The following is a 25209-nucleotide window of genomic DNA, read 5'->3' on the forward strand; positions in this document are numbered from 1 at the left end:
CTTCAGCTTAACAATAAACAATGAACTGTTCCCATTTATCCGCTAATGCAGAAGAAATTAAAAAGACATATGCTACACAGTAGTTATTTTATTACCTAACTGTGAGTGTGTCTTCTTGTTTCCATGGCAGTGGAAAAGTATTCTGTTCATAAACTGTACGTATTGCTATTTCTGAGGGGGACATGGAAATGCATTAATGGCGCATTTACCAAGAAAAGAAAGGTAAATCGCCAGAACACAAGCGGAAAACGAGTATGTGGTTTGCTGACTATAGCACATGTGTCAGGTTCAGATAATTTAATGAATCAAGGTCATTAAAAATAACAGTAAACAAGGATTGTGCTAACTTGCCTCCTAATTATACAAAAGCATGATAAGCATAAGTCTTTTTTTTTTCATGTCTTAGCACATAGCCAATCTCTCAAGGGACTGTAAACTTGCTTGAGCCATCAGATTTGGTTTACATTAGGAAGGATTTCATTGGGTATTGTTGAGGAAAATAAATATGCTTAGTGTTTAATACAGTTAAATCTTACGACATGAGAAAATAGTGGATGAAGCAAGAGTCCTTTGGATAACATTGGATAACATCTTAGAGGGCTTTAAGTTAGCCCTGCAGAAAAGAATGTTTTCAGGGAGGAACCACGTCATAAATGAACTGGCACACAGGCAGCGAGGAGACATCTCAAGTCATCTCCCTCAGAGAGACACTAAAACTAACAACACAATACTAACAATAATTGCAATTTAATTAGTAGAATACCATTTAGTTAAAATTAACATGACTTGAACTAGTCTAATTTGTAGTTTTATACTAACAACTACTTGGAGTCCCTAACCTAGGCCAAACGGTAGCAGCAGTTAGTTAAATATAATCAAAACTAGCATAACATTAATTAGAAAATGTTTAGAATGAATGTGTTTATATTGAAAATGCTCAGGTATGTTCTATAAGTGTTTGAATTCTTTAAATCTGTGCTTTGATTTGAGAGGATGGAGAAGTTCTGAATTACTTGGTCCCAGGCTCCTAATGGTACGGTTGAATTTATTGCAAAGACCTGTGTTTGGATGGCTGCTCGGCGAGGCAATAAAACAAGATAACGTTTTGGTGAACTCTGGTTAAAAACAAGAATCTTTTGTTCAATTGGAGAACTTGAGAAACTCCAGGCTTCAAAACATACATGATAAACTTTTGTTTGAAATAACCTTTGGTCTTTCTTGTCTAGATAGAGAAGCACTGTAGTCCTGAAATTAAACAGGTCTCAGAAGGTAATAAAATTGCTTTGGACGTCCCAACTTGGTCATTTGAAACTAGTTGTAGCCGTACAAGGGAAACAACATGCCTTAAATGCATAATTGCATAAATTAAAACAAAGAAAGCACCCTTTTGAATAAAAGTATGGGCCCCAGGGGAACAAATCAGATTTGCTTTTGCAGTTCTCCAAAGAACTGCAAAAGCATCTTTAGTCCATTTCCTCTCTCAGGTAAATTCATGTGTTGTTTGTAGTTTGAGTTTTCTGATGTGATGTGCTTTGTGGTGATAGTAGACATCTGTTTTGAATAAATGTGGATTATTGGGATGCTGTTACCTCTGTGTGATCTCAGTTTCTTTTGTGCACAGCATTTTCTGAATCCAGGCATGAGAGGATATAACGAGTCAAAAAGTAAAAAGTAAAAAAAAAAGGTTAATAAGCTTTCAAATTCTCCTCTCTTAATAATATGCAATCAAAAAATTATGAATACCATTTTTTTTTTTTTAAGAAATGTGAAGCATGACCTTGAAAATGTTTTTCTACATATAAAAGTCTGAACGTGTGGCATGCATTTGTATTCAGCTCTCCTGAGTCCATATTTTGTTGAAACATCTTTTGCTGTAACCTGGTAAAATCCAGCCCCATTTTTTTTATGTCTTTGCTTCGCACACAGTGTCTAGAGAACCTTAACTATTGAGAAACAATCACTTGCTGGCGGCATGGACTCTGTTGAAGTTTTACATTTAACCCAATCGCTAACGTTTGACCATGACGTATGTAATGTTTCAGTTCAATGAAGTTTACTGGAAATTGCCTGCGCGGTAAACAACCCCCTAGGGGAGTAGGAACACGACATCTTTGCCAGCAACAAAATGTCTTATACGGTCCTCTTACTCAACTGTAATTGCTCAATATTTGAAAGTGTGGCTAACAAGCATGCCATGGCTTCGTTCACGTCGTCCGCTTCCGTTGAAAACTACAAACCTATATAGGCAGACTACAATTCAAAAACAGCGCAGAAAGTCAATGTCAAAAGCCCGATTGAGATTCGGCTGGAGAAACCGAACGAAATCTGAGAAATCTGACGGAGCACTGAAATGAGGTGAGAATCGAGTGGCAAAGCAATGGCCAAGGCTACCTTTGCTGCAATTACAGGATGATATTTGGGGAGACTACCTACCAGTTCTGCAAACTGACAGACTGATGTTGTTGCACATTTGTCCTTGTCTGGAGTTTGGCTGGGATATTCCAAACAAGAATTTTATCTAAAACATCCCATGTAGTCGTGTAGGCTGCATTAAAGCTGTGTATGTCTGCAACTCCTCCAAAGTAACCACTGATTGTTGCTGCCCTTCTGTCAGTTTATGTAGATGATCATGACATGGTAGGTTTACAGTTATGTCATAACCTTTCCATTTTCAGATGGTTGATTGAAAAGTATTCTGACAGAATACCTTGAGAATACTTTCTCTATAACTTGGTTTTGCTTTAAATTTCTTCATAATATCCATGATCAGTGTGTTGGGTTCCTTTGTGATATGCTCTCTGAGACTTTTCACAGCTGTATTTATACTCAATCATATGCAGGTGGACTACATTAACCAGTTAGCTGGCTTATGAAGGCCATCGGTTGAATTTTTTAAGATAAGCCAGCTGAATGCAAATACCTTCCAGACATTTTAGATTTCTTTTTCTTTTTAACATTTTTGAAAACCAGGTATCTTTTTTTTTCTTTCACTTCACAATTATGTGCTACTTTGCCTTGATTTGACAAAATGTGACAAAAAGTTAAAGGGTTCGATGCAAATCCCTGTATATGTGAGCAAATGATTCTTTCAAAATTCTGAAGCACAGCTGAGTCACAGGTCTGCCGATCCTGGGACAGAAATTAGGAAACTAGTAGCCATATTTGTATCTGTGATTATATGTGTTTTAAATGGGGCTACAAGCCAATGCAAAACCTAATCAAAATGCAAATGGGGCAGTGAGAAACGAGGAAAATGTACCAGATAAAGAGGAGCTGATGAGCTGACACAGCAACCCAAACTGTTACCTGCGTGCTGTTTCTGGGCTCCCTCTGTGTTCATGTCTCCATTGCGAAGCAAACAGACAGTGAACATGCACTGGATCGTCCCAAATAGAGTATAACTATAGTACAGACTTTTTTTTTTTTTTTTTTTTTGCACATGCTTTTAGAACTTATTCTGGGGGATTATTTCACAACACTGCAGCACCTCTTTTCTGTATGATTTTTCATTCATTATTGTCCCGTTCCCCACCAACCTCCCTCTCCAACTGTTCAACTCTGCCCTCCCAATCTATTTTATTCCATTACCTTCTGTTGTCCTCCCATATTTTCTCCACTTACCTTTTCAGAAGACCACCCTCTCTGCTGCTATTACACTGCCTCCCCCCCATCATCTAGCTCATCTCCTCTTCCTACACCCTCTCTGTATTCCATCTGAGCATCCCCTCCACCCCTCTCATCCTAACAACTCCCTTTTAGCCTCTCCGGTCTTACTACCCCCGACGCCCCCCTCCCCTTGTGCTCAGTTCAACCTTTCTCACCCGGCCATCTGCCACCCACCCCTGACAAAACTCTCACTCCTCTGTCTGTAATTCTTATTTCGGCCGTTTCAGATCCCCTTTAGCCACCACGACGCCCCTCTCTCTTCCTCGTGTCTTTAATCAAACGAGCGGATATCAATTTCTCCCCGAATCGTGTGGGAGAGAAAACACCAGCGCCATTATCTCCTTCATCTGCCTGCTCTTCCGTGGACTTAACTTCCAACATTAGAAGAAGATATTCATTTATGACAAATTTCTTCCATGTAATAGAGCGATTTAAACCAAAAAGGGTGATGAGAGAAACCAACTGTACAGAAAATGAAATTAGAGCCTACCTGTGCGTCTCCCGGTGTAATCTCTCTTCGCTTGATAAGCCAGGTGAAAACCCCTCCTCAGAAAAGAGCCTCTTAAATAATCCTCCTCCTGATCTCACGCGCGTCTTTAAGCCAAATAAGCCATCATATCCACTTTTCTCCGTGTTTGTCGCCGCGCAACGGGGGTCCTTGAGGATGGTGAGGGGGGGAACAAGGCGTTTCAGTTTAGTTCCCGTTGAGCATGCACCAAAAAGACCCCTAAACCGCCCGGTGGCAGCCGCTCTCACCCACAGCGGCTCACAAATCAGCTGGGACAGGAATGAAAGCAAAGATGGATGTGACGCTCCAGTTAAACCGGCGCACGGCCACTCTTTACTGAGATATTTCCTGTTTTTTTTTGTTTTTGTTGTTGTTGTTTTTGTCCACACGGTCGATTAATCAGAAGCGAAAACAAAAAAAAAAAAAACAAAAAAAAAAAAAAAAAAAAAAAAAAAAAACACCCAACTGCCGAGGGCTGATACTGCTGGAATCCGGTGTCTGAATGGTGCTGAGCGGAGCTCAGAAACCACAGTGCGCTCTGATTTTCGATCCGCTCTCCGTGGAAGATGCTCCGCGCGCCTCCATTCAGCTGGCACTACTGCACATTTTACTCATCTTTGCATGCTTTGGATCCACATTTGCCTTTAAGGAAAAAAAAAAAAAAAAAAACAATAATCCCAGCCGGATGATGGAGGCTGATATTGCGTCCTAAACGGTTTATCTTGTGTGTTAAAAATATATATATATAGAAAGCAAGAGTTCACTTTTTAAATAAAATCAATCCGTTATTAGCGGGTTTTCACCTCTTTTCAGTGCCAGAAGTGACTTTGTCTTGACCTCTCTCCTCTCTCCGCATTGCTTCCTCCAAGGAAATATGCCGGACACCAACAGCGTGGGCAAGCTTTAAAAAGCGCTGCAAGCTCAAGACAGAAAACAGCCTCCGTCCCCTATTACGTTAAAACAAAAAAAATCCGCTCCAACGACGCGTCCCTCTTCCTGCAGTTACTTTCACACTGTGCGGCGGTTTGTCCCGGGAGGCGCTACGCCCACCAGCTCCTTCTCAGGTCTCTCCCTCTCCCTCTCCCTCCCTCCCCTGTGTCGGCGTGCAGCCCTGTCTGTAGACGAGTTGCTGCTCCAGGATTAGGCTGCAAGCTGCTAATAACAGATGGATGCGATATGACGCCGGTGGGTGATGCGATCACCGAGGCGTTCGCCCGGCAGAAGTGGGTGATACAGATTAGGGTCTGCCAGCAGACTCTCCGGTCCACACGGCTGGAGGTACTTGCCGGAGCGGGGGACTTCAAGGTGGGCCCATTTAAAGTTACTGCTATTTTAGCTCTTGGTTAATGTTTCCAAACTACCCGAACATAAAAAAATTTAAAAAAATTAAAAAATCACATTGTGGCCCAAGACAAGAATAGTGGAGTACTGCTTAAAGTTACACAAACAGTAAAACATCTAGTCATTTGGCCTGTTATAGAGAAAAAGAGTGGGATTTCATATTTACACCATGCTATTCATTCAATAAGAAATGTTAGAAATATTTAGTTTGAAGCTAAATATTTAACCTACTTAATTTTTTAGAATGGAGCTCAATATTGTTTCCTGACTAAATATTTAGTGTGGAGCTAAATTTTTTGTTAATAATATAAATATTTAGCTAACTAATAAAGTATTTAGTTAACAAGTCAAATAATTTACTAAATGATGCCTTCTCTTTAAAGGGATCCATGATTAAACAAACTTTATTTAAGAAATATTTATTTTAGATGTGAAAACAAAACAGTGATATTGAAGGAAATTTGTTTTTTATGAAATATTGCTGTAGCAAGTTGGCATGTCGTTTACACAGCAATGCATTCTGGGTAAATGAGGAATGCTTGGTCTAATTGCGCTAGCTCCACCCTGCCAAAACTGCAATGATGTGCTGGAAATGTAGGAATCACAAAGAGTAATAAGCATGAGGAGGAAGAGGAATGAGTTGGCCAAAGAAGCTGCTGTTTGTCCTGCTGCTGCCACTTTCGACTTCATAAATGAAACAGTGAATGATACATGTGGTCAGACTGTGTGATCCGGTAAGTAACACCTGTTTAGGGTCTGGTGATGGGTTCTGGTTTCACATTCAGTATCAGTGGCAGTGGCAACAGCTTTTGGCATTTAAAAGAGCTTCCAGTATAGCCTGTCTCTGATGTTTCTCCCAAATATAAGAATAGTTTCAGCTTAATGTAAAGGTATCATAATGTGGAGAAATTTGTTGTCCTTCAACCGAGCAGTCATTTTCACGCTTTGCTGTGAAGCACATTGTTGTCTTGATCAATAGTTCTTGTGGGTTTTTAAAGGTTTTTCAAAGCTCTTTTTTTGGATTTTGGCATTTTCATTTTCTTTAAACAACTCAACATATAACTATTTCTGGATTTAATCGTTAGACTCTTTGTTACAAACACTCAATGTTGAGTGTGAAATAATACAATGGATTACATGAAAGGGTATAGTACAACATGCAAGCTATTTTGCAAGGACTTTTAGCTGCAGACATGGCATTCAGTGGGTGCATCTCTAATATCCCGAATGAGATCTTTACTGGATTTGTGCTACTTCTCAAAGACTTTCAGATAGTATTGACTTGGTTTAAAATGTTTCTTTTAGATGTGGAATTTCCTTTGTCCTCCAATTGTTGTGATATTTAAACATGCAGAACACAAAGGAGAATTCTGGTGAGGTGCATGGAGTGCAAGGAACATTAATGTGTTTATACTGGTTTATCCTCTTATTTTTGGAGCTTTTTAGCCAGAATAATTCATTGGTCAAAATTAAGGACCCAATAAACCAAGCAATCCTCTGAAATTTGTCTTACTATATGTCTTACTATATGGGACACAAATACTAAGACTATATATTTACCCATATTATGGGTAAACCGACAGCATTTGAAAAAGCTTTCAGAGTCCAAGAAAAAAATAAATCCTTTGACAGACTCTTTGAAAGCCTCTCAGAAATACTGATAATTGTTAATTTACAAAATTACAAAAATCTGTTTCCTTGCCAGCAAAATATAGCAATGAGGAATGTCTCAAGAAATGTGCACCATACTGTGTTACATCTGTTGTGAGGCTTCGTATCTGAGATCCTACATGCCAAGAAGATACTCTAAATTTGCGTTTGATCAAAAGTTTCATATTTCCATGGCTTTTCATGTTACATGGCAGAACAACCTCTTCTAACACAAAATATTGTTTTTACACTCCCTCCTTAGTTCATATCGAGCAAACAAGATGTAACATGTTGCACGCTTCAGAGAGGCTGCCACACTAAAGGAATTTGTTGACAGGATGCAGCGGCTGCGTCTAACCGACGAACTTAGCCTGCTGCCAGCAGCACAGATGACTCTAATATTTATCGTATTTGTTTATCAGCAAGAAAGCAATTAAACCAACATTCCAATTATGACAAAGACTTTGTGCAAGCACAAAAGAGGGAACTTTACCTAAAGCTTAAAAGTTTTCCCTTCTGTCAAGTTACAGTCTTATTTGCAACAGGGAGAGACATTATGCCTCTCCCTGTTACGGATTAGGAGGAGAAATTAGTTAGCAGCAACAATTTGTTAAACAATGATATGTTTTCACAGTTTGCAACCATTAGAAAAAAAGAACTAGCCAACACAATAGGCAGATTATTTGGCTCACTTTCCAGGTTCTGCGGGGTTCCGTAGATAACAAAGGGTGAGTGTTCTATCTCATTAGCAGGAGATGAGATAAATTACATGGTGCACTGCTGGCAGAGCAGAAAACACTTCTAGATGTTAGCTGGTTGTGAGCTCGAGCCTGCGAGCACGGGGAGACGCTGAGGGCAAAAGAAGAAATCTAAAATAACTAGACAAACAGATCATGATGGAACCACTGACTGTTTGGCTCATACCTGGAACAAACATTTCAGCTGAACAACAAGAAGTGAGGGAGCTTGAGATATTGTGTCAGGGAGCATATTTTGAGGAGGTTCTTCATTAAAATCCATTATTTCTGGAGATTTTGAGAAGCTCAGAGTAAAGCTGTTTTATGTTCTAAACACACAGCGATTTTGTAAATATTCATTGATTGAAACAAAGTTCGCAAGTCTCATCCAAAAAAAATCTGACATCTCATAAACATCCTTTTCTAGAATGCTAATAAGACTTGGTGTTTCAGTCCCCGTTACGAGGCAGCGCTCTTGGAAATGGCGGTGGTTTATGATTGATGTACAGGAGGTCAGGTAAATCCATGGGGTCTTCATGTGAGAAGCCTCCCTTATCAATATTTTGTTAAGAGCCCACAGCATGTTTGGTGTTTCAGATATACCCCACAAAGTTTTATTCCATCCTGTTACATTTTACAACCTGGGTGATGTTCTTTCATTTTTATCCACAGTGAATAGCTGCTACTTTTTATTGCATTGAACAAGGACTTGATGGTTTCACTTGAGGATGTAGCTTCTCCCTACCATGTTTTGGAGATAGTGCATCCTAAACGGTAGAATAAATCAGAATTAGAATGTTTTAGTTTTGTGTTGACCATGAAAAGGAATAAAATATAGAACTAAGAAAAATAATTAAACGTAAAGCAAAAAAAAATAAAAAATGCATATATATGGCATAGCACAAGTCTATATATAAAGTGATAAGTTCACAATATGTACCAAAGAGATATACACCATACGCCAAATTGAATAATCTGATAAAAGCTGAAATTTAATGTTACTGTACATATGTCAATTATGCACAAATAACTTAATTTGTAAATATTACACAGATCCAACATAGCAGGTGTCAGACAGGTGGAGTTATAGAGTCCAACTGCCTCAGGTGTCTGAGGTATATGGTATATGTTTTGGTGGAATCAGTCTTCCACTAAATGTGCTCTAGTGTTTGTCTGTCTGTGTGTCATGGACTGGGTGGGCGACACTGTTCAAAATGGCAAACAGCATCCTCCTCTGTGACACTGCCATCAAAGCATCCAACTCCGCTCCCACCGCTGGCCTTACAGATCACTTTGTTGAGTCTATTGGCATCCATTACCCTCAACCTGCTGCCCCAGCAGCAACAGCAAAGAAGATCATGCTAGCCACAACAGACTCATAAAAAATCATGAGCATCGCCTGGCAGATGTTAAAGGACCTCAGGCGCCTCAGACAGTAGAGACGACGCGAGCTGTACCTGTGAAGGTAATCCTTGTTCTTTGAACAGTCGCGTTTATTGTTGATGTGTAGTCGTAGGTATTTTTAGTCCTCCACAATGCCAACATTGTCCCTGTGGATAGAGACAGGGATCACTGCCGTCTTGTTCCTCCTCACATCCACAATCAGTTCCTTCATCTTAAATCTCCTCCTTTCCACTTCTAGAGAGGATGTGTCAAACCTTTAGCAGTTTTGACACGCTCGCAATGTTTGTTGGGATTACTCTCCTTGCAAAGTGCTCGTACAATTTAAAGTTTTCCATATTTTTTGTCACATTACAAGCACAGACATCACTCACTGTATCTGGTTAAAAATGGATGTGACAGAAGTAAAAAGGATACGTTGTCTTTTTTTAAATGCCTAACTCTAAAAATGTAGCGTTCAAAATTTCCCCTTATTTTGTGTTATTTTATTTGTTTAACCATTATTTTTACCAGATATTCCTCCTGTAGTAATATCATTTTTTCAAGAGAGACTTTGCCAAGATGCACAATGGTGTACAGTATACAAAACAAAATAAATAAAAGTCACATACAATTCAGTCATATGAGTACACAACAGAATGAAAACTTAGAAAGATAAAGTATAAAATTAAGATCTAATAAAATAATTTAAAAGAGATCTATTAATCAGGTGTAAGAATAGTTTTTGAACTTTAAAATAATTTAAATTCTGACACGTAAAAATTACTTAATGTAAATTATGGCATTGCTGTCCTTGTTGGGATGATTGTCCTGCTAATAGGTGAACTTCTGCTTCGCCCCTTTGAAGCCTTTAATAGCTTCCATCTAATATTGCCTATCAGCTTGCTTAATCAATCTTCCCACCATAATGCCTGCTTACCTCTCTGACAGTTTGATGGCCAGATCTGTGCACTCCATGTGGGATGCTAGACAAAATTCCAGATTTATGTCTAATAATGGATTTAAAGCAGCCAAACAAACTGAACAATCCAATAGAGCAGCTGGGTGCAGATGCAAAGAATACATTTAATTTGAGCCACCTTTTCTCGTGACATAACAACAAAGGTTTGATCATTTGAATAAAACATTTAAAAAATGGAGAAAGTGTCACGTTTTAACTACTTAAAGCTGTCTTGCATTTAGCTGTAGTGTCACGATCTTGAGGAAACCAGTAGTCAGTGGTCTGTTTGATTATATCTGGCTCTCCAATTTAAAAATGTCATCAAATTCAGTCAAATATAATATTTAGTATTTTCATTCATCATAACGGGGCATGTGAGATCAGAAGAGTGAAGACTTCAGGTGAACTGAAGAGGAATATTGAGAGCAGAATGAGACGGAGGGAATAGAAGGAGGTTTTGAGAGAGAGAACAAGAGAGAGAGAGAGACTATAAAAAAAGGAGCTGAAGACCTTCCAGCTGATTCAGCACCATGGACAGTGCTGCCGAAGGATTCAGCTGCACAAGGCCGGAACAAGCTTTATCCTCAGAGAGAAAAGCCAAAAGCTCCTCTCAACATGCTCTGATCTCTCACTGCAACACACAGAGAGAGAGAGAGAGAGAGAGAGAGTAAATGGGAGGGAAGGAGAAGGGGAGTGGTGGAGACGTCCTTGCATCTTCTAGACCTATATCTCCCCTGCCTGCCACCCGCCTGAACCCTCCATGGGGTTTTTTTTTTCCTTATCATTTCTCTGCATGAATGCACTCTTTGTGGCTCAGAAAATAGTTCACAATAAGTCAAGTTTGCGTGTGCCCCTCTTTCTGTGTGTGCATATGTCCTTGCGTCTTATTCCAAAAGGTTTTATTTGTTTCTATGTTTGTTTGTTTTTCTCTGTTTGTATAGATTTTAGGGGATGATATTTTTTGGCCCCAGAAGTCTCCAAATTTAGAGAGAAAACATGAGTGGAGAGTTCAAAAGGACAATGTGCACTGGAGCGGCTGAGTGATTTACAAACAGCATAGGAGTGTTTGATCCTCAGAGAGAGGCTTACAGACAAGAATGTGTACCAAGAAAAAGAGAAAGAGGACATTAAAAAGTAGAAAAATAAGGAATTTTAAAGTGAGGTAAGCGAGAACAGAGGCCAAAATTCTCCTTTGAACCTTTTTGTTGTTAGACCATCAGTTTTCCCATGGTCCATTTTGTCGTCCTATACATGTTTTATAGACAGCTACAATCTGCTTTTAGTCTCCCACATTTATTTTTCACAATCACACATTAAACATTTCAAATTGTAAGACATGATGTGTCTTATAATTTGACAATGTCTCTTCCAAATGACATCCTTTCAATATATGAAGAACTGAGCCAAATGTGAGGTCATTTGTATTAACAAAACAAACTTTTTAAATGTAAATAAATGTCAAAAACAGAAATAATATTTCTAATCCAGTGTGAGAGCGAGCCTTCTGCGTTGACAAGTGTGAAACTGTGTTAATGGAGTATATGGGACCACGTAGAACAGTCAATATAGAATTAAACATCCTCGTTAGATTGCTCCTGGGTGAAATTAACACTCTTTTATTTTCATTTTTATGCTAGTTGTTTGATCTGTATGTTTTGAGTGTCTGCGAAACTCACAGGCGGCGTGAAGAGTAAAAGTAAAATTCCCCAAACATTTAATTTGCACACATCCCAACATTCATCTAAAACGTTCAGCAAGCGAGAACGATTCAACGTACTCGCTTTTATGTCTCCAGGAGAAAATCCACATCTGGATATCTGCGATGGTAGATGACCAGAGGTGTGACGGTGTTGTCCTTCAGGGTAGCAAGGTTACAGTTTAATTGAGCTGACATGAATTGATCTCCTGACACATCCACCACTCCATAGCCATCTATTAGTGGGGAAAAAGAACAAGGGACAGAGTAGGGCAAGGCATCGTAGAGCATGAGAGAAGCAGATAGACGGAGGGAGACCACCCATTAATGGCCGTCTGTCACAACACTGATGCAGATGTGGAAACAGAGCAATAGGACAGACTGAGGAAGATAGAGATCCTGAAATGACCCCAACAATTTCAGTCACACACTTACTCGCAAAAACAAGAAACCAGAGACACAGAATGCAAACTATATACGACATTAAAAACACTCCCCAGTCTTTTTTTGTTGTTGTTTTTTTCCACAGACAACACATTCTTAAAGCGTACTAACAGCAGGAGATACGTCTGAGAAATGCAAATACAATCGGAAGGATTTTATTTGCCAGCTGTTCAGTCTTGCAGGTTTAAATCTTTAAATCTTTTGGGGTTAAGATAACCCATCCTCCGCCAAGTAATAATGGCAAAGGTGACAAGATAATATATTTTACTTAAGAGAAGTCATAATAAGTTACTGTGGGATCCTGTGTTGATCTACAGAAACTAAATAGCTAATGGTGGTACAAACATATAATAGTTATTTCCACAGTAAACATTTCACATCTACACACACAACTACACACATCTACAACAACATGACATTGCAGAAAAGTATTACACAATTTTTTGATCTCACTGAAACCAAATGTTAGCCCTCATTTGACTGAATCTGCTTCGCTTTGCAGTTACTGGAACGATTTTCATTATCGCCTCAACGATTCACCGCTTTGGGGGTTCAACTCTTTCTAGACTCAATCAATACTGAGGTCCCCTTTTATCAATTAATAACTAAGCATCTGAAACCTAATAAAGGTAAAACTTTATTTATGCTTCTACTTAATGTTTAATAATATGACAGATAATGTGAGGGTAAAAAAAAAAAAAGTGGATGACAAATGTGAAGGTGCCAACGATCACATTCAGCCTGCAAGTCAAATTGGGTCAAGCTTGGGGTTTATGCTGAAGACAACGGCTAGAGAAGATCAAACAGAGGAGAAGGAAGATGGAGGAAGAAGATAAAGAGCTGTTGTACGTCTCCATCTCCCAGGGATTTGGTTTAGAAAACGCGATGGGAGAAAGATAAGGAGGACAGGAAAGGTCAATAAAGCTGCCACAAGCAAAAGACGTGAGAAGCATCTTTGGGAGCTGTGCAGCGCTGGTCAATGTGCTGTCAGTTAATGAAGGTTTCCGTGCACGAAACAGGGCAAATGGGAGATTTCTTCAATACAAAGGCAGAGATACTTTATTCCTGTCAACGTGCTACTTCTGGTAATCTATTCACATCCTAAAAGGCGTGAACAGATATCACCCTCGTTGGACCCCAGAAATGGAGGTAAAATTTAATATCCTCTGTTCCGTCTCTTATTTATCTCTACAGATTCTCAGAGTGGAGAAGGTTTCAGGTTTCACACTTTGACCTTTAAAAATGTTATTGAATTTATACAGATTTCTGGTTAGTTCAGTTTAAAGAAATCCTTTAAAGATGCAGCAATGACACAACAAAGGAGAATTAGTTTGAAACAGCTTATCTCTATGGAAGCACAGCAGAGTCACTGACTAACAGCGTTCACTGCTCCTGTAAGAGCACATAGTGACAGCAGAAAAAAAAAAACACTTGCATTGTCCTGTTGACTTTACAGCAATCCCTCAATCTCAGCATGCATGTAGCTACAGCGAAAAGGAAAAACAAGCCTTTAACCTCCAGCAGAACCTGGCTCAGTACGAGTGGCCATCTGTCATGAGCAACTGAGTGGAATGCACAAAAAAGAAATGGAAAAATTTAATATGTTTTGTTACGACTGGCTCAATGTCATAACAAAAACGGGAGACCATGCAGGGGTTAAAGTGTAGAAAAATGAATATTTATTAACAAAAACGACAATGGATTGTGGATATCAGTGGTGTAATGCAAATGCTTGGATGTGTTGTATGAGTGCATATGGAAGTGTTGAAGTGCCAAAACAAAGACAAACGCAAATGTGCAAAAAGGAGGGGAGCTGAGGCCTGGCAACAAAACACCACAAGCGGCAGAGTGGACGCTGAAGGCGACCAAGAAGATGGAGACAGCCAGGTTTAAGTACTCTGCACTCCCAATCGACTTGATCAGCAGCACCTGTAAAGGGGAGGAGCACAAGGACAGACAAGGGCTGGGCTGCAACACCTGCAGCCCAGCCAGGTGTTGCTTTTACCGTTTACATTTTGCCGTAACAGTAACAGTAACAGTTGCCGTAACAGTTTACATTTTGAAAAAGATCGAGACTCTACCTACGTAGCAAACAATTTCATGCTAAAGCTGTGATTTTCTCCCAAGAGATGTAGCTTTTGAACTCTGAAAATTGTTTAATTCAGTTTTATACTGCGTGACCTGAACTTAAAACTAGTTTTTGCTTAAGGGAAAATTTGCACAACACCCGTGGCTGAATTGTCTTAGGCTACCTCCACCACCAGCACGACAGAAAGGTATGCTGGGTCAATCGGTGGCATTGTGACACTGCCACAGACTGATGCAAAACACACTGGGTGTGTGTAAAGAAATCACATGAAGTAAACAGCAATGTGGTTCTCCTTGGGAAGTTGGAGTTCATCGTTGAAGAAGAGCAAGAACAAAGTTAATACTGGTCTTAGCATGAGTGCAACACGAAGTGGCACCATGTTTATTTGTGAGAGTGAGGCATAAGTGGGTGAGAGCTGCAGCCGTTTCAAAACAGTTTCAAAAAAGCAACCCGAAAGCAGAAGCACAGTTTGAAAAAAAATATCATTTCTGGTTTCCCAAAATGCTGAATTTGGGAGAAGAACAAAATACCTCTGCAGATACACCTAATGTCACCTCTATGTGGACGAGCCCTTAATCACCACATTTATAAAACGGGACACACTAATATTTAAATAAACGGTTTTCAAACCACCAATACATACAAACTACACAGCCTAAATCAATCTGATTTAACATTACAAAGATATATTGATATTTACTTATATTCTAGTGTCTTTACAATGATATAACTGTGCTATTAGTGTAGTTAACTAATGGCACCAATAAACAACAGACCAAACACACTCTGCTTTTAGGTAGCTATAACTAAATCACAAACAGATAATTAAAAGTTTACGTTTTACAAGCTCTTCTGTTTCTATTGCCAAGTCTTCTTGAAATTTCTTTCTTCTCAAAGATATAGGATCACATGGACATGTAATATTTGAGATCAATGCATTGACTGAGGCTATAGACTTCTGTAAAGTGGTTTTGAAATGATTGAAAGCTGTGCTGGAGACGTGTAATAGAAGAGTCCCACTGCTTTTTTGTTCTCATGGTTAAGACGGACTGATTTCTATAAATCCTACAAAATAACAAACTGCAGAAAAGGGAGCAATGAATCATGGTTTAAAAGCCAATCTATGGCTTTTGGCCTTTTGTTCATAACAGTTGCTTTAATATATTGCAGGCTTGATGATGGTCTACCTAAGCTAGATCCTCTTTCCTACAGAGTTAAGCCACTTTGACATTTAGGGTAGTGCCCTTCCAATCAGCTCTATATAAACACCTGTGACCGTCTCCCACCTAGAAATTGTGGTCATTCCAAGTCCCAAAGGGAGCATGCAGAGTGGGTAGTAGCTATGCATGATTTCCCAAGGCTGGCACAACTTGGCGTCGAAGACACGCTCAGAAACTTAAGCTGGTTCTAATAAAAAAAAAAGTTGGTTTGTTATTCTAGTTAGTCAAATATGTTAGTTTAAAAATGTTAGTCAAATGTAGCAGTTTGTGCTCTGTAAGAAGATAATGTAATACATAAAGTGAGAGAAAATAAAACTTAAATTGACCACAACATTACAGTTCACTTGTTCCACTAATTGCTGCCAACATAACCTTCTCCTTTCAAGATGTGATTTCCACACGATCCCTGAAGGTGAGTACCAAGATGCAGATTTTGAAAGAGATGCAAATGGTAAATGGGCTGAACTTATACAGCTATTTGCCAATAATTTTACATTAGAGATACATTTGCCCATACAAACATTTACACACTGGGGTTAAGTGCCTTGCCCAAGACAAGAGGAAGCTGGAATCGAGCCTATAACCTTCCCATCACGAGACAACTGGTCTACCCACAGAGCCACAGTCGCCCCATAGAGGGCCAATGTAGATTGGACCCGCTAGATGCTCAATTAATCTGAGGAATCTTAATGTCATGTTTCTGGCCCGTCTGCCTGCTATGTTTCTCTCCTCTGTACTCCTCATCAAGCTCATCTGGTTCACCTGCATGCTGCTGCGCTGGAGCACAATCAGACTCATGCCTTCCACCTGTTCACCAGCAGTTATATTCAGCTCTCAGGCAGGCAGACGGTGCCAGATTTTTGAAAGCCACCGAGTGAGTAGATATCCAGCGTTCTTCCTGACCTGACCACGATCACGAACACATTTTTGACCCTTGGATTTTCCTGCCTTGCCTTGCCCACGTCGGATTCTTCACTGGCTTCTGTTTTCTGGTCTCGACCCTGTTTCTGCCTTTTGACCTCTGCCTCCTGCCTCGCCCTTGGATATTGTCTGCCTGAGATTGCCTGCTAGTACTGGACCCTTTTTCCGTGACCTGACCACTGCTCTTCGCCCAACCCTCAGATACGTTTGTCTGGTCCTGCCTGTCCTAAACCCTGTGCCTCCCAGTCCTGTCCTTCCCTAGGTGTGCCACTTGTCTCTTCCACTGTGCTACCTGGATCCCTCATCCCCCACAMCACCAGGAAGGTTAGTGATCTTTTCCCTTACAGACTKTTGGCCTTCCCYTCCTACCTACAACCCTCTAACCTGTTTCTCTGTCCTCAGAGGTTCCTGTTCCTTGCTCGTGGTTCCCCGTCCCTATACCTGGTCCTCAATAAAGACCTATTGATTTTTACTTTGTGTCTGACTGAAATTTCGGGTCCTCAGGTCTGAACATTACACTTAAGGCCAAGTCAGAATCCTAAGCTTTTTGTTTCACTCCTCCGATTTTTCCTAAACTTTTTTATTTGCGCTACTATTATGCTCAAAGTGACCATTGCCATCAGGGAATTTCATTGAGAGGAAAATAAAACTGAAACTGTGATATGAGTCACAGTACAATCCAGATGGATGGCAGGACCAAAGGTCTCCCTGCAGAACATCGAGCGATGCATTGGACAGCCTCTGGTGACAGAGTCCATCAAAGATTTTTGCATTTGAAATATAGAATACAAACATAACTATACCGCTGTCATACTGTAGCAGCATATTTTGGCATAGAAACATCTTGACACCAGAGGTCTTCATAAAACTTTCAGCACAAGCAACAATTATGCTCATCGGTAAATCAAAAAAGTGTGGAGACAGAATAGCATCTATATAGTTGTTTGCTATATGAGCAGTTGTAGCTTCTAGTGGAACAGACCTTTAGGCAAGCCTTCAACTGATGGCTCCCTGGCCTACATCGGGCAATGAAGTCTTGTAGGTTAGTGATGAAGTGACATTTTAATTCAGCTGCATGGCAGAGGGTTGGGCCTGCAGTTCAGAGATCGGTGGCAGGAGAGTCCTATTAGTGCAGATGTGATGCATCATCGATTTGCCTCCCTCTCTCTTTGTCCACAAAAGCTGACTGAAGTCCAGGAAAGCCAAACCACCACTAATAAGACAACTGGCAAAACGGGAGCAAATGGCATGGCCCATTAGTGGATCATCATTGCATCAAATAGACTCTGTAGGTCTATTAGAAGTCAACCTGGACTTCTAATAGTGGACTTAGAATCTTTATGTTTCAAGAGACATAAAGCTAATATGTGTAATGTCTGTGCAGAGGAGCGACCAGGTGGAGGTTTTATTCATTCAGATTTCTGTTAGCCAAAGCTTTGCCGTGGTTCTGTGATTTTTATTTGCAATTGTCATTTTAGTTAAGAGTTCTCAGTTTATTGTTTAGTTATGGTGGCTCAGTGTTTTATTTGTCCCTGTGTCTGCTGCATGTTTATTCTGATTTGTGATTTACCCCAAGTACCGATTTAAGGACAAAAATGCTAACTTCACATTTTGACTGAAAATTGAGTATAACCATACTAAATCACTACTAAAACACAGGTAACAGAAAGAAAGAAAGTAAACAACAAAGAATCTAAATTACATTTTTTTCTTTTAAAGAAGACAGCAGCTTTCTTTCAAACTCAGTTGGAGAACATCTTTAAAAGTCAGTATTTATATCTTGAAGAAGCTTAGATAATTACTTTCTAACTGAAATCCTGAACTTTGTCACAAGCCCAAATCTAACCTTTATTTTTTTTTCCATCTCTCACCTTTGTTGCTTATAATTCATCCCGCCGTGATAAGTTGTGAACCAATAATAGTGCGGATCACTTTAGAGGTTTTGTATCGCTCTGTCGCATGAGCAAATATATGTAAGACTCCTGATTTCACATAGTTTACTCTGGGGAGGTTCTTGTGTATCTGTTTGTTTGGGAAAGGTGTGTACAATTTTGTGGAAGATAGTCAACATCAAAGCGGTGAAAGCACTCAGCCAGATAACAAGGTGTGCGAGTAAGTGTTTATTTTCTTTCCAGACTGTTAGTATCAAGATTAAGTTCTCATTTAAAACAAAAAACCCAAGGGTGTGTATGTGTGTTTCAGATAAGACTAGAAGAGACAACATAGACATAAACCGAGCACCAGCAACAGATAAGGGCTGCGGTAAACTGACTCTGTATGCTTGAAACTTAAAAGTTTCTCCTGGGGTGACGTCTGAGTTCACGAACGTAAAAGGTGGAACACTAAACTTACAGCATGTGGAAGGAAGCCAATGAAACATTTCAACATGTTGTTCATTTGCCGACTTCACCTGAAACATATGAAAACTAACTGTAAATGAAAATGAATCAACATCGTCGTCGTATACTTTCACAGCCTCACGGCCTGAACCAGCTCTCTGTTCAAACAGTCTGTAAGCTGGTAAGTCAAGAAGAACTCGTCCATCAATAAATGGCTCCTGTCCAAACGCCACACCTTGTTTCAGCTGATGGTCTGGCTTGAAGCCTGGAGCCGACCAGCAACCAACATTCAAGGCGGCATCTTCTCTAAATGACAACTTGCACTTTTAGTCTGGATTGATTTTAGAAGCTTGGACAGCAGTTTTTAAGAATTCTGGCCAAAAGTAACCAATTAAAATCTTCCACAAGCGTCAAACACAAGCACGAAGATACGTTATTACTTTTGAAGAGCCCTCAAAGGTGGAAAATCCTTGATAATTTGATGGTCCACAAAATTCTGATTGCTCTTTATTTTTAGAAAAACTTAGCAAGTACACCATAACAGTAAACTTTAGGATCTTTGAAAAAGTAAACAACATTTTAAAATCACCAAATTATGTTTATCTTTCTCCAACTCTGTGACTGAGACTTTTGATGTAATAAACATAAAAGGAGGCAGAGAGAGGGATTCATGCCATGTTGGCAGTCCTGTCCTACGAGGACTGCCGTTTGAGCGCTGGATGTAAATCTTGTTAAAATCCAAAATCTCCTCACTTGTAGGTGTTATCCCTATAATCCAACATAAGTCCTTGAACTTGTCCTCCACGTGACCCATGGAAGTTCTTAGATCCATCAAAAAGAATTATCCCAGTGTGAACACCAGTCTTGAGAGTAAATCCAAATTCAGAAGCCTCAACCCTTGGCCCACGGATTGACCCCACAAAGATGCCGAACTGCCGTCCAGCTGAGGCTTCTTCTTTTTCTCTCAAAACACTGCTGTGCTCTTGCTTGCAAGTCATTTTACAAACTCAGCTTCTGATGTAGACAAACAAAAATGAATAGTTCCATACACATTTCTTTAAGTCTAACATAATTCTGGGGGTACGTGATTGTTTCTACTGGAATCTTAACTCATTCTTGGTCATTTTTTGGGCATGTTCCTGTGTCTCCTTATAAATAGCACTGATCTTTAATTATGGCTCTGTTGCCTGGAAAAATTTACTTGCTCCCCCATTTAATTCCCTTTTTTTTTTCCATGTTTGTCTCACAGTAGAACTGGTCTGTACATCTCTGCAAGATCTTGCTGTCGCCTTCTTGTTATTCTGGTCCATAATCCCTAACATCCCTAGAGCATTTTAAACTATTTCATTTTGAACAAATCATTATTTAAATCACAGAGACTTACTTCAGACATGCCCTTATTCTTTAACACTGCTCAAATGCATATACATAACTAACAATATGCACCCCTATGTCTTTAAACTGTATTATTCCACTGTTAAACTATAATCTTCATTATGTCACAAATGGCATGACCTCAGATTATTTTGACGCTGACTTTTAGCAGTGTCAAAAAATGTTAAAATTATTTTGGAGCAGAGCAAATAAAAATATTTAATTAAAGAAGCATAGGAAACAAGAAAACAGAATCTACTCTAAGCTTTGATGGACTTAATGATGAAGTTTAACTTAATAAATTGCATTATTTGCCTTTTGCCTCAGTCTCACAATTTTCCTTAATGAAACTATATTGGCACAAACACATGTAAAAGTCCAAATAACCTTCAACACTGGAAAAAGGGAAAACATCTGTTTTCCCACTAAAGCTATAAAATGTGAGTGCGTTCAACTGCTGTTTGTGTGCACACTTTATGTTCCTGCTAAAACCCAAATTCAATCAGTCCCACTAATTGGTAGCAGATGTGTTGCGTCCTAAATTAGAAAGTGATGATTCAGTGAAAGATTGCCAGCATGCTGTGACAAAAGACTTTAGAAAAACACTGTGACTAAAAATATGTTGACTGGTTCTTATCAGCAGTGATATTTTCTCTATGATACAAGTGGGTTTGAGGAGAAATGTTTTGTTTTTATTGGTAACACTTTATTTGAAGGGGTGTGCATAAGACTGACATGACACTGTCATAAACATGACATAACACTTGTCATTAACATAAAGAAGTCTTTATGAATGTTTATGACTGTTGTCATGAAGTGTCATTCGGTAAATAATGACACTTTTAATGCAAAGTTGCTCTAAAAGTTGCATTAAAAGTCCATTAAAAATGCCAACTTTGCATTAAATTATCATAATTTACAAATTATGATAATTTACAAAATCATGCAAAGCTGGCACCTTTAAGGACTTTTAGGGCAACTTTGCATTGAAAGTGTCATTATTTATCAAATGACACTTTGTGACAACTGTTAATTTGAGCTTTATTTTTAAAGCTAAAATTCTCAACAAATGTTGTTTTAATGGCACTTCAAAACACAAATAGGTCCAATTTTACTGAAACATGTATTTAATTAAGTCCAATAATTAAGACAGATTCAAATTGAAATGCATACATTCCTATTCAATCTAAGTTAGAAATTCAGTTCATTATTCGAGATGGTAAAAAGCAGAACTTTGCTACCTAGGAAAACTCATCTGTTTGCACTGAGTCAAGGACTTTACAGCGATACCGGTTCTGAAAACAATGGGAAAGGTTAGAAACCTCAACATACCCCCCCTCACTGGAAGACGCCAACTGAAGAAGACAGAAGATTAAAGAAGACAAAGCAGACCCAGAAATTGGGAGAACTTTAACAGAAGAAAGTGGCCCAAAATTACTTCTAGCAAGTAATAACATGTGTTTATAACAAGTAAGTGTTAATAACATGTACAAGAGCATGACTGACAACGCTAATATCGCCCCCCTGGCTTTGATTGGTTGTTTCTGACTGAGTGGTTTATTTCTGCAGATGGCAGTAAGACCACAGGGAGAAGACAGAAGACATTTTTTTTTCACAGATTACCCACCTCATATTATACTATTATGACATAGTGACGGTTTTAAAATGTGTAAAAAAAACCACTTTGTATATAAAAGTGGTTTTTATATTTACATTCAAAATGTAAATACTTATACATTTTGAATGCATTAAAATCCAAGTAATTAATTAATTAATGGAAATTAATGCATTAAAATCCCAGCCCTACTTTCTACATAACAAGCGTGTGAGACGCCCCTTCTGCTCTACAAAGCCCTCAACCTTGCTGTGCTCTGTGGGGCTCTGTGTTGAGGCATTCTGTTTCATGCCAAGCAAGACTAACTACGCTGTTATGCTCCGCTGGTGCAGAACGTCAACTGCATCTGCTATGCTGCCCTGTCTGACCATGTGCATGTGTTTTTATGTGAAGGTAAGGATGAATAAGTATGAGGATAAAATAAGCAGACGTTCAGAACAAATGAGGGCTGAGAAGTAAAAACACCAACAACTCGAATCGAGAAAGAGAGGAAAAGATTGATTGCGTGAAATGGACAATGAATCAAAAATAAAGCGATTTTGAATCAATAGCAGTTTTTTTTTTTACGTATGTCAGCAGGTTGTTGTAAGATAATATTTGAACATTATTTTCAGCATTTCTTTCTGGTTGTCTTCTCTTTTATTGTTCTCTGAGCACTGCTTTCACTCACACATAAGTTGCCCCTCATAAAGGAGAATGCTGCTCCGTTATGAATCTTTATGGTCCCATCGCTGGACTGTTCAGAAACAAAGCTAAACTTGGAACGGTGTTTCCTACAAGTTAACATTTAAAATAGAATTGGTTAATTGATTTAAAAGGAAGGTGCCATTGCATATATTCAAATAATGTGTTCAGTGCTCACCTCCCAGAAGAACTAAGTTCATCGGTGTAATTCCAGAGCCTGTTTTTATAATGAGTTAATGAACACAAAAACTCTCTGCACTGCTCTTCCTTGCTTCTTCATTCTTTATCTGTATTCTCTCAGTCCAGGTGGGATCCACATAATATGCAGATCTTGTTTGATCCCACAGAGGTTTAACCCCTCTGTAGTTTTTTCTTGCACAAGTAGAATCCTCATTACATGTATGGACACCTTAAATGTCCATTGTTTCAAGAATTGTCCTCCTCTCACTGATCGTGCCATAAGTGAGGCACTTTACACAATTGTATGATTTTTGAGGCCACTGCTTTAGCCCTCTGGTAGCTGTTCCTGCTGCGTAAGCTCCTTGCAAATGAAATATTGTTGCTTTGCTGAAATATTTTATGCTCTGGGGGTCACTCTTTATGGAACTGATGAGAGTTTAAATGGTTCTAAAAATGCGTGCTCCAACGCTCTCTATCACAGTGAACGCAAATGTACATAATTTGTCATTCAGATAAATTATGCTGTCAAATCAAAATGTTCCTTTAATGTGCTCAACTGTTTTTTGATAGGATAAATAATACAATTTGAATTGCTGAATGAAACTCCTTATAATAAGAGTATTTTTGAAATAGTGGCAGAAAAAGGTCTTGCTGAACAATCTTAGAATTGACTTCAGTGCCGACTTTTGTGTCCTAAACCTGCAGAACTATTACGAAATGCCTGGTTAGACTGCTTACATGGTAGTAAGAAAACTATCATTATTAGCTTATATGCACGGTACCTTCAAGGTCTTAGACAAATTTCTAGGGTGCATCAATAATGCAGTTATGATGGTTAATCACCATGATCTCACTGAAAGTTTTCAAAATGGCTTTTCTTCATCATTTGTATTAGACTGCATAGAGGCACGATATCTGAAACAGCTCTGACAATCCATCCAAAATGTGTGGCCTGCGTACACCTGCAGCTATTGCAGCAACATACATTTCAACGCAGGACTGTCCATGCTGACCTAATGTCAATGCCTAAAGTAATCTTCAGAATAATTTATTGCTCTCTTGATAGTGCAGTTGCTGTAGTCCATCCTGCCATTGCCCTGAATGCAGCAAAAATAACTTCACCAAGCAGCTAAAACAAACAATCCACATTGTCCACAACAATCGTGAAATCAGTCTGTGCCGAGCTGCCAACTGTGGAGAAATGCACACAGGTAGTTGAGGATTAACATTAGACACAAGATGCATGAACTAATTGCTGTGGGAGCAAAAGGAGCTGAGCATTTTTAAAGCCAAACGTATGCTATCAAATATAATAACTAGCAAGAAAAGGAGGATCAAATTGCATAGGCTGTGAGGAAACCTCAGAGGCCAGAGGGGATGCCACTGGTGGTAGCTCTGTTGTAGAAAGGTTGGAAAAGCAGATTTGCCAAACACTAAGAGGAAAGCGGGGTCATGCTCGCTTGCACACTGAATTGTGGTTTTCCAAATGTGTCACAATCCAGTACTGCTTGAATGGCAGTGGAGAGCCTTGAGATCATCTGACAATATTTAGCAGGTCTATGGAGGGTATTGCACATTAGTAGGCTTAAAGGGTATTCTATTAAAAAAAAGAAATAAAGAAAAAAATAGGTTTTATCAGCTCTAGCTGCCTTAATTTGACAGTTGCCAGAAAGGAAATTGGGTTGTGAGACAGGGGAGGACACGCGGCAAGGGTCATCTGGCCGGGACTTTGGATCACACTTAACCACTGCGCTTAACCACTTTTATTCCATTATAAATTTAGTCCCTTAGTGCACTCACATTGCATCGCTGTTTTAGAGCCACATCAAGTTAATTTCATTTGGTAATCTAAATTATAACATGAAAGCGTCCATTATCAGTTTTCAAGGTTGTACAATGCAAGTTCCTGGCCACTAAGCGACTGAGATCAACTCTGTTCCTGCAGAGGCACATTGTTCTGTCAGTGTGGACATTTGCCTATTTAGAAGCTGTTGGCTTTCAAAAAAGCAGAAAACTAACTTTGAGAAAAATAGCTTTTATTTTTTAACTGAGCCTTTGAACATGTGAAGTCAACAAGCACTTAAACTCTCTTCAGAAAGATTTTCTGATTTATGCATACTGGACCTTTGCCAGCACACACACACACACACACGCACACACCTATACTGGTTTTGGTGTACTAGCAGGACACTTTTTTCAGACCAGTTTTTTGCAACACTAAACGGACACCCCTTTCCACTTATGCTAGAAAGACGTAGTAAGTTGTCAAAAATCTTGTTAGAGTTACACAACATAGATCTCACTTAAAAATTTAGATACACACTTCAGAACTCAAAATACAAGAATGTGACCCAATGCTGTATTAAAAGGACAAACGATAATGAGGTGCTTGGCTCCGCCCATG

At 39.2% G+C, this 25209-nt stretch overlaps 1 protein-coding gene across 4 annotated transcripts in view; it reads right to left on the reverse strand.

Annotated features, from left to right (window-relative positions):
- Positions 1 to 5258, reverse strand: part of LOC103474519 (leucine-rich repeat and fibronectin type III domain-containing protein 1-like protein) — a 170844-nt gene extending 165586 nt beyond the window's left edge. For 3 of the 4 annotated variants that reach the window (XM_008425562.2, XM_008425559.2, XM_017308300.1), the window contains exon 1: positions 4157 to 5258. The gene's annotated coding sequence lies outside the window, so the exon portion shown is untranslated. The remainder of the gene's footprint in view (positions 1 to 4156) is intronic. The other variant, XM_008425564.2, reaches the window with a different exon arrangement.
- Between the last annotated feature and the right edge of the window lie 19951 nt (positions 5259 to 25209).

Source organism: Poecilia reticulata, linkage group LG13, assembly GCF_000633615.1.
Source record: "Poecilia reticulata strain Guanapo linkage group LG13, Guppy_female_1.0+MT, whole genome shotgun sequence".
Classification (NCBI taxonomy): Eukaryota; Metazoa; Chordata; class Actinopteri; order Cyprinodontiformes; family Poeciliidae; genus Poecilia; species Poecilia reticulata.